This window comes from Oratosquilla oratoria, chromosome 2 (assembly GCF_046742065.1).
Source record: "Oratosquilla oratoria isolate Oo_2021 chromosome 2, ASM4674206v1, whole genome shotgun sequence".
NCBI lineage: Eukaryota > Metazoa > Arthropoda > Malacostraca > Stomatopoda > Squillidae > Oratosquilla > Oratosquilla oratoria.
The window spans coordinates 42,157,117-42,168,382 of NC_134778.1; positions in this window are offsets into that span (position 1 = coordinate 42,157,117).

Here is an 11,266-nt window from a genome sequence, read left to right on the forward strand (position 1 = left end):
AGAATATGGATGAAATAGAGGCAACTATTCGGAAAGGTAAAAGTATTAAAGGGACCGAGCGCAGACATGCTTTAGGAAGACAGCAAATTATGTTTGGAAGATAGGAATGGAGAAATCATTGAATGTAGAGACAGAATGGTAAAAAGAGTGGAAGAATTTTACCAAGAGCTTTACTCGTCGAAGACCGTAGTTGTCAGTAAATCCATCTGTAGACGTTAGTAGTGTACCAGAGATTACAAAGGAAGTAGAATTTGCTCTAAAAATATGAAACGAGGAAACTCACCTGGGGAAGATGGTATATCGATAGATCTGTTGAAAGACGCAGGGAAAGAAATCCATATTAGATTGGCTCAGTTGTACAGCCAGTTATGTCAAGAAAGCGTTCCTGAATCGTGGTGCAATGCTATAGTGATTTTGCTTCATAAAAAAGGAGATCAGAAGGACCTTAGTAACTATCGACCGATTAGCTTGCTATCAAACGTATATAAAGTATTCTCCAAGATCCTTACAAATAGACTAAGTCAAGTTTTAGATGGAAACCAACTGAGAGAACAGACAGACTTTAGGAGTGGATATTCGACTCTAGACCATTTGCAGGCGATGAGCCAACTAATCGAGAAAACGACAGAATACAATATACCTCTCTATTTAGCTTTTGTAGATTACGAGGCCTTTGACTCGGTAGAACAAATAGCAATACTAAACTCGCTACGCAAGCAGGATACAAACGAACAGACCGTAAGGGTTTTAGAAAAGATTTATGCGAAAGGTACCGCTATAATTCGACTACATATACAGAAAAGATCAAGTTCGAGAAAGGAGTGCGGCAAGGCGATACCATTTCACCCAAATTATTTACAGCTTGTTTGGAAGAGATTTTCAGAAGGTTGAGTTGGGAAGAGACTTGCAAGATATACTGAGTGATCTAAACAAGGAAAGTCTCAAAGTAGGTTGAAAAATTAATAAGAGTTCAACACGAAAGTTAAAAAGATATTATAATCGTTGGCGAGAGTTTTGAAGTTCAAGAGTATAATTATCTAGGCTAGACGGTGAAAGTGACGAAAGATCATGATAATGAAGTAAAAAAAAAAACATATTACAATTGGTTGGAAAGTGTTGTAAATATAATAAAATCCTGAGAGGCTCTCTACCTTTATGTTTGAAACAAAGTTTACAATCAGTGTATTTGCCAGCAATAATCTACGGGTGTAAGACTTGGAAACTGACGAAGGCGATGGAAACAAAGCTAAGGACTGCACAGAGGAGAATGGAGAGATCAATGATGGGAATAACGCTGAGAGACCGAAAGAGAGCAAGTTGGATGAGAGAGCAGACTAGAGTGATGTTGTGGAGGTGGTAAAAGAGAGGAAGTGGAATTAGACAGGTTAGTGCGAACGACTGATGAGCGGTGGAGCAAGTGTGTTACTGAGTGGACGCCGCAAGATAGGAAGCGTAGGAGAAGGAGACCAGACAGGTGGAGAGATGAGATTGAGAAGTTTGCAGGAGTGACGTGGCAGAGGTTGGTGTGAAATATGGAATGCTATGAAGGAGGCCTTTGTTCAGCAGTGGACTTAGGATGGCTGATTTGATTTATTAATTGATTTATTGAGATCACGGATGCCAGGTGTAGAATTAGTTATCTTTATTGGATTGCTGGTGGTTTGGTGAGATAAACTCAATGAAGTGTCTTTGCTTTAATGTTCCAGTCTTTTCTGGTTTACAAATAAAAACAACTTCTGAGGAAGACTTGGGGGTTACCAGATTCTAGATTTATACTGGTACAAGTAGGCTATTGCCATGTTTATGTGTACATTATTTATTTACAAATTGTGCCATACACTGATTGGGAGGTTTGTCGAGTCGGTTGGCAAGGATGACAGGAGACACATCTATTGTTGTCGCAGGTGTTGGGCGTTGACCCGAAATGCTGGCACCTCTGGTTCAGGTCCTGAGACAATGGGAATGTGCCTTGGGAGGAAAATCCGAGACAATCGAAAATCTCTTAAGAGTTGGTTGAAGATGTAGAGTTCACTGTCACAGCATATGCGTTGCTTGCGTGTGCACACTAGACATCGAAAGGGTTGACTCTCGTTTTCAATCATCTTGCAACAGGTGCTCGGCTCAGCTACTACTTACTGTCCACAGTGAGATTGATACTCATGGAAGATAAGTAATACAAGGCCTGTGCAGAACCTTGGTATGAGGATACATACACAAGATGTTGGAACAATGGTGGTATCGGGAAGTACTCATTATTAAAATGAAATATACTTAATTGTATGAGCTTGCAGAAGTAGATATCATTTCCGTTCACCTAGGCAGAATATACTCTTATGAAGTTGCCACTCGATTTCAAAGATTATAGTGGAGAGGAGAACTGGAGGTTTGGGGGGAGAGAATTGGTGATGGTCCTTAATTGGAGGGGTAGTGTGAGTTTGTGAGGGGATAGTCTATGTTGAGGCCACAGGGGACTCTTGATATGATCTTTGTGCAAGACAGTCTCTGTAAGATCATGCAACCTGAGTGCTTTGACTCTGTACTTTGACTATGTCCAATGATACGATTGGGTCGACGACATCCTCGTAGTCTCCGATACTCACGACCAGCACCGCCAACACCTCCGCCTCCTCTTCCGCCGCCTCCAAGATTATGGCCTCCGGGTACACCCGTCCAAGTGTCTCCTCGGAGTTTCATCTCTCGACTTCCTCGGACACCGTATCTCAACGGCAGGCCTGTATCCTCTCCCTCAAAAAATCGACACCATAAAAGACTTCCCACAGCCAACATCCATCAAAATGCTCCGACGATTCCTAGGAATCGTCAATTATTACCATAGATTCGTCCCCGACGCAGCTGCAAAACTCGCTCCCTTGAACGACCTCACCAAGAACCATTCCAAGCGGTCGGTCAAACCTGTGAAGTGGTCTTCCGAAGCGACCCAAGCATTCGGGCAAGTCAAGGCGGCAATCGCTGAGGCCGCCCGCTTGTCCTACCCGGTAGCTCACGCCCCCACATTCCTTACCACCGATGCCTCCTCCTCAGCAATTGGCGCCGTCCTCCAACAGAAGATCAACGGCCAGCTCCAGCCTATCGCCTTTTTCTCCAAACGTCTGGACCCTCCTCAAATTCGCTACAGCGCCTTTGACAGGGAACTGCTAGCCATAGTCTCGGCCGTCAAGCACTTCCTTTACTTCCTTGAAGGCCGGCCTTTCGTCATCCTTACAGACCACAAGCCACTCGCCCATGCCCTAGACAGGGTCTCCGACCATCACTCCCCAAGAGTCTCCCGGCAGCTGTCATTCCTCTCCCAATTTGATACTCGAATTGAGTATATCAAGGGAGAGGATAACCAGGTGGCCGACGCCTTGTCTAGAATCACCTCCAGCATCCTCCCTGACCACAACATAGACTACTCACGCATCGCCGCATCTCAGAATAACGACAGTGAACTCCGCCTCCTACGTATGCACGACACCTCATCCTTACAGCTAAGACAGCTTCCTAACAGCCCCGTACCATTGTGGTGTGACGTCTCCACAGGCAAACCCCGCCCGTACATACCCGCCTGCCACCGTAAGGACGTCTTCTCCTCCTTCCATGACCACAGTCATCCGGGCATCCGCGCGACACAACGCCTCATCACGGATCGAGTCGTCTGGCCAGGCATAAACAAGGATGTCAGACAATGGACCCGGACCTGCCTCCCCTGCCAGACGGCCAAGGTTACGCGCCACGTCCACGCACCACTCCAGCGTTTTCCTACACCCACGGCACGTTTCCAGTCAGTCCATGTGGACATTGTGGGCCCCCTTCCGCCTTCTCGTGGCATGCGTTACCTCCTTACGTGTATCGACAGGTACACCAGGTGGCCAGAAGCGATCCCCCTTCCGGATATATCCGCCGAGACGACCGCCCGTGCTTTCCTCTCCGGTTGGGTATCCAGATTCGGCGCACCTCACATCATTGTCACCGATAGGGGCCCTCAGTTCGAATCTGACCTATGGTCCAGCCTCCTCAGGTTCCTTGGCACCAAACGCAACCGGACTACCGCTTACCACCCCCAAGCCAATGGACTCGTGGAACGGTTCCACCGCCAACTGAAGGAGTCGCTTAAGGCACAACCCTCATGCGACTGGGTCGACGCCCTTCCCCTGGTGCTTCTCACGATCCGCGTCACACCAAAGGTCGACAACGACATTTCCCCATCTCAGCTACTTTACGCTGAGAACCTTCGCCTCCCTGGGGAAATTGCCACGCCTGCCGTCGGCGATCCTGACCGTCACGCCCTCCTCCAACTTATCAAGGAGACATTCGCCAACACCCGTCCAACCCCCCCTCGCCCACCACAACCTCAACCGGAGCACCTTCCCCCGGTCCTGTCTACAAGTGACTACGTCTTCCTCAGGCGAGACTCCAAACGAACTCCTCTTCAACGACCATACGATGGCCCCTTCCGAGTCCTCACCAGATCAACAAAACACTTCGTGATCAACCGAGATGCCAAACCGGATCGCGTCTCCATCGACAGGCTCAAGCCGGCCCACCTCCCCACCACTCCCCCTACCAAACCTCCAGGGCCACTACAATACCTCTTACAACATGGTCCTAACCCCATCCTCACTACCGAACCAAGTCATTCCCCGCCCCCCGAAAAAATCTCCCCTCCAAACCAATACTCCCCTACAAACCAATACTCCCCTCCTGCCCCTAACTCCCCACCACCACAGCAACTGCAGCAGCCCCCCCCCCCAACTCACACAGATCACGCGTACGCGACGGCGAACCCTTATCCTTCTCCTATCCCACAACCACACCCTTCTACAACTGTTCCCGGCACCCCCCAAGATCCTCCCCACCCCACGCCCCCGCTCTACCATGCAATGCAACAATTCTCACCCAACCTTATGTCTCCACAGCTCCATACTCAACCGACCTCCCATCGCCAGGCCTCCGACCTCGACAACACCACCCTGCACTCGAGCCCCCCTCCATCAAGGCCCTCCTCGCCAGACATGCCCCCTGACGGCATGACCACTCGTTCGGGGCGATTGATCCGAAGGCCAGACAGGTTCAAATACGTCGCGCGCGTCGCTCCCTATCCTCCTCGACGCCCGCTTTCGAAGGGCGGGGGGAGTGGTGTAGTGATGTGATGCATCCTACGACCCGTCACACACTGATCAAAGAAATCTTCGGAACTAGCCTTTCCAAGTTCCCGTAGTTGGCAAGCGTAGTTCGCAAGGATGTTTAGTACTATATAGGAAAAAAATGGTATATGTTTATGTTTCTTCTGATTTTTTTTTTTTTTTTTGAGAACTTGTTCACATCCCCTGCACATCTGTATTTATTGTTTCCCTTGTTATACTAGACTGATATTTTTTGTATATTTGAATTTAATAAAAAGCAAAAATATTGTGTGTACTTATATTTGTAATAAAATACAATGGTACAACATATTTTGAACACAACTTCTTAACAAAATCTTCTATCACAGATTTCACAACATTAGATTTATACACACAATAAGTCACTAAGTTGCCTTACAGCTTATCAATCTACAGAACACATTTGATTGTTTAAAACACGGGTAGATCAAATACAAATACTATATATACTTAAGAAACTAAGTACAGGTGCAAAAAAATCTTAGTTTATCATTTCACATTGTTTACTCATTTGAAGGGCATCCAAGAATGTTAGACTCTATTGACACAGGTTCTCCTTTGAGCTGTGCCACACTAATATTAAATGTAAATTAACTTAGAGAAAAAATCCTGGAAAAAATTATATTAGTACTTTTGGGCCTGTGCAATTTGAGTGTGCAAAAATGAAAAGAAGTAATCATATCTAACAAAAATAATCTTTAAACCCTTTGGAAAATTCACTATGTGCTATACTGTAGGTGTTTTAAATTGAGCCTTTGGGCACAGCCCCAGAGGCCTGCACCGTTGCCACATAACTGCATAACATAAAAGGGGTTTGCTATTTTCTCTTTATATATATATATATATATATATATATATATATATATATATATATATATATATATATGTGTGTGTGTGTATATATATATATATATATATATATATACATATATATACACTATTTTTACTTCTCATTGGTGGCTTAATTCTTCTGTCCATGCAAGTGCTTGTGTGAGCAGCAGTTAAGTTCCTCTACTTGCCTTTCCATGCAAAAAATATTTATTTACATAATATATAACCTCTTTTGCAATGACCTGCACATGGTGATCTGTCTTACAGTTAGTCTGTACATAATTTATGGAATACATACACACATTGTTCATCATCAATGTAAAAAGTGGCATTTATATATTTGGATGAAGAAATTATTAAAAAAATATTGGTCACACTGATAAGGCCTAGACTAGAATATGCTGCGACATTGAGGTCACCCAGTACCAAAAAGAATATAAAGAAAATAGAAAGAATCCAGAGAGCAGCCACAAAAATGGCACCTGCACTTGCAAACTTGTCATATGAGGAGAGATTGGCTAAACTAGAGTTACCGACTCTGGAGCAAAGAAGAGAGGTGACCTACTGACCATATACAGAATCATGAAGGGCACAGAAATACTCAATAGAGAGGACTTGTTAAACTGGGACAAGAGAAGCACAAGAGGACATGGAAAGAAAATAAAAAAACATAGCTACAGAAGGGATCTGAAGAAAAACAATTTTCCACATAGAGTGGTGGACACTTGGAACAAACTGGACAATGAAATAGTGTGCACAAAAACCATTCATGAGTTTAAGAGCAAACTAGACACTGCAAGATACAAAGGCGGGAGACCATGAGCATAGCTCCCCTTCCCGCAAAATACAACTAGGTAAATAATGACAACACACTTAAATTGGAGCTCCTGAAATACTTTAAAAAATGAAACATCTTAACAGTGATACAATTACAGAATACCTAGGGTGTGATATATGGGAAGGGGAGTGCTTGTGGATACCCAGAATGGTTAATTTACAATGTAAATAGTGTGTAATTGAAGTAAAATGGAAGAAAACGAAGACAGGCCAGAGAAACCACTAGATGGTTGTCCATAGCATTACAATATAAACATGTACCCAGAGCCATATACCAGCACAAGGGGAAAGCAAAATGCAAACAAAGGTTTAAGATCACCGAGAGGCATGAAAAGGTCTAGTTGATAATGGCAATGAGGGTCATTTCTCTGGATTTGGTAGGTACGAAAGAAGACTAGTAGAGTTATAAACAGAGATGGGCATGAGAAATATGAACAAATCATGGAAGCAGGAAACTATCAATCTATGGAAGACAAACAAAAACCGAAACAAGGAAGTGAGAGACAAAAAGAGTAAACAGGGAAAAAAAGAAGAGTTAAGTGCACTAAAAAAAGAACTGGCGGAGTTAAAATGTGAAAAGGAAAGGTTGAAAAATTATGAAAACACAAATACCCTGTAACAAGATCATGAGGAAAGAGGTGGATAAACAGATAAAAGCAATGACCGTGGAAGTGGGAAAAGGCATAAGCGATGATTTGCAGCAGCTCAGGAATGTTTGGAAAAAAGACAAAGAAGATAAGGTAATTTCTAAAGAAATTGTTCATCAGCAATTGCAGGAGAAGGCCACATATGCTGTCATTAAGGTAATTAAGGAAAAAGAAAATCTAGTAAGAGATACAGTAGACAAAAAAGTGTAGTAATATATGGTTTAAAGGAACAACATAACCCAAATTGGTTCCTGAGAGATAAAGAGGATAAAGAGTTGGCAAGAAATTTTCTAAAAGTAGTACAAGATAAAGAACAAGAATTAGAAAAGGAAATAGAAGCAAACCACAGAATGGGTAAATATGCAGTTGGAAAAGGAAAAAGTTGATCACTAAAGACTCACAGACTGGAGTGTAAGTAACTGGTAAACGACCCCCACCCCTCTTTCATTTGATGGCTCGTTTACCCCTACCCTTCTTAGTTACTGCAATCTTTCTTCTCTTTCTGAACAGTCTATTATCTCGGGGTAGGTTCTCTGAAAAACTCCAGATTGCCTTCCCTGAGAAGCACCCTCGACTTTCTCTTGCACCTTCTTAAGGTAGTTCTAAGTTCCCGGTTTCTCTCTGACCTGTGTGCTGGTAGCTGACCGAGTTGGTGGAGGCTCACCTGGCGACAGGTGCCACCGACGAGGGCTCGCAAGGTTCGGTGGTCAGTGGACGCGCATGGGAAGGAGGACTCCTGAGCTTGATACCATTCTCCCTTCCAGTACAGGTAAAAGGGTGGCTATGCCGGCCTCATACTATATAAGACAAAACTACAGAGGACAAACGGGTTGTCAAAGCCAAAAAACTCGACACCGAGGCCCTTTACCTGTAAATAGCCATTTCTGGACCCTTTTCTGGCTCTGCAGGGACTTTCCTTAAGTGACTGGGGCGCCAGGCACCTGCAGTATCTCTTTCCATGCACTTCAAACCTCATGTTGCTTATGGTGTAGCCCTACAACTTACCAAAAGCGCTCTTTTAGGCTATACCATAAAACTTTAATTCCATCCAATTATGGATGAATCATCCTCCCAGGTCTTGGAGGCCCCTCCTCCTCCAAAACCCATTGACCAGGAGGGAACCAATGCTGACCCTTCCACCGTTTCAAATCCCGATTTGGATAATTCTCACTCATTGTGTCCTTCAAAGGAGACTATAACTCCTAATGAAGAACAGCATTATGATTCCACTAGTAAAAATAATGTGGTAAAAGTTACTACTGAGTTGGGTTCTCCCTCCTCCAGAGCTTTGGAAATCAAGAATGTGAAAAACTTGTCTGTGGTCCATATCCTCCAGCTTCCTAAGACCTGTAACTATGAGACTCTTACGAAGTACTTTGGTTGCTATGGTAAAATTACAGAAATCCGTATGTGTTATGCTGAACCTGGAAATTCTTGGGAAGCCTGGCTGTCATATACTAGCCACAATGCTAGTAGCTAGTAGCGATATTCCTAATTTGAAGGTTTGTGGAGCAGACGTCACTGGGGCTTTATGTGCCAGTGCCCCTAATGCCCTAGATGTTTATGTACCTTGTTTGTATGCTCCTTCTGGGAAGGAAAATGGCTTAAATATTTCCCACAAGGAGAGACTACCGAGTCCTCCAATGTGGTTGGTGGCCACTGCCCGGGAAGAAAACTATAATTACTATAAGTTCTGTAAATATCTGCAGAGGAAAGTTGGTGGAATTTGTAGTGGTGATATCACCAGATTTGGCAAGAACAAAGTTCTAATACATGCAAAGTCCAAAACTCAGTCTTATATGCTGAGTCACTTAAAAGCTGAAAGTGGTGAGATGCTGAACGAAATTAAGCCACACATAGACTTCAGCTATGGTAGAGGTGTCATATATGACAAAGACCTATACGATCTTGAAGAGGAAGAGATTCTGGACATGTGCCCTGATGACATCTTCCATATCCGGAAACTACGGGTCACCTGCCTACGCATATCATAATTGAAAATGAAAGGATTGCTGTGCGCCCTTTTAAGTGAAAGCCATTACAATGTTTCAAATGCTTTAAATTTGGCCATACGTCGACTGCTTGCAGTGGAGAGCAACTGTGTGCTATATGCTCCTACCCCATTCATGGTGAATGCACAACACCACCCAAGTGTGTGAACTGCGGCCAGGATCACCAGGCCCGTGACAGGACTTGTCAGTCCTATAAGGATGAAGAAGCAGCACTTCAAAAATCCAAAGCAGAGCATATCAGTATCCGATACGCAAAGAAGCTTCTAGGCCAAACTAGAACATATGCCCAGGTCACAAAGAGACAAGCTACTGTCTCTAAGGCGCCTCAGCCTACCGCTTCACATGGTAGAACCCCTGAGGTAACAGATACCCGCCTGAAACAGGCTTCGTCCATTGCTGAGGTAGCACCTTCCAGCTCCCCCACCCCTCCTTTTCAGGAGTTAACTCAGGCATCATCTGTGCCCGTTATTGAGGGCTCAGAGGACACTCCCTCACTAGCGAATGTGCATTCGCAAGACGATGTGCGGCCAGCAAAGGGTGTTATGGTGGAGAGATCCCCAACACGTGGTAAGAAAAGGGGAGGAACATCCCCTACCCCTCCCTCTCCTACCCTGAGCATCCCTACCTCAAACAAATATAAGGTGCTTTCGTCAGATGCTACTGGTCCTCAAAAAACTAATACATCGACACCAAATGCATCAAAGAAGATCAAGATTGAGAGCCACAATCCTGGCCGTACTAACTCCTCTCAGGGCAATTCAAAGGATGAGAGATCTAGAGGTGGAAAGCCTCCATCCAGAATTGCTGGCAGGCCTACCATCTCTAGACAAAACACTGATCAGGCAGAAAAGAAAAAGTCTCTTAAATTCGGAAGTGGAAAGCTCCTTAAATAAAAATGTCCATCATACAATGGAACTGCCGATGTCTCAACAGTAGCTCTGAACACATCCGAACACTGTTTAGAGACTACACCATGATTTTGTGCCTTCAAGAAACAAAACTAGGAGATACAAGTTATAATCCTGGACTCAATTATAATTTTCATAGATCACACCCTATTATTGAGGAGAGGGCACAGGGTGGCATTGCTTTCATAATTCACAAGTCTATTAGATTTTCTACAATCCAATTCAATACAGACCTTCAAGCCTGTGCTGTACAGGTTCAGCTCGAGAGAAAGATCACTTTGTGCTCCCTTTATTTAGACCCTAAACTTGAAGACCACCTTTTCGATGGCCTTAGGCGAAATAGACAGCTGGATGTCTCAGATATCCAAGACTTAGTGAACCAGCTCCCTCCACCATTTATTTTAATGGGTGACTTCAATGCCAAACACACCTTATGGGGTGACGTACACTGTGATAGATGGGGTTACATCATTGAGCAGCTACTTGATGCCAATAATGATTTAGTGCTGCTGAACGATGGCTCTCCCACTCGATATGATATTTTTCATAACACCACCTCAGCCATCGACTTAACTATAAGCACAGCATCCCTCCGGTTGGAGTACAATTGGGCTGTTGATTGAGATCTGCATGGCAGTGACCACTGGCCAATACTACTTCAATATGTTAAAAGTATCCCATCACCCTGCCTGCCAAAATGGAAGATCAAGGAGGCTGATTGGAAAGAGTTCACTAAATCATCAGCTATCAATGAATCGCACACCAATTTTTTATCCCCTGTTGCTGCTTATGCCCACCTTTCACAGACCATCATAGATTCTGCACAACAAACCATCCCCAAAACTGCTGGCCTAGGCAGGTGCCCTGTA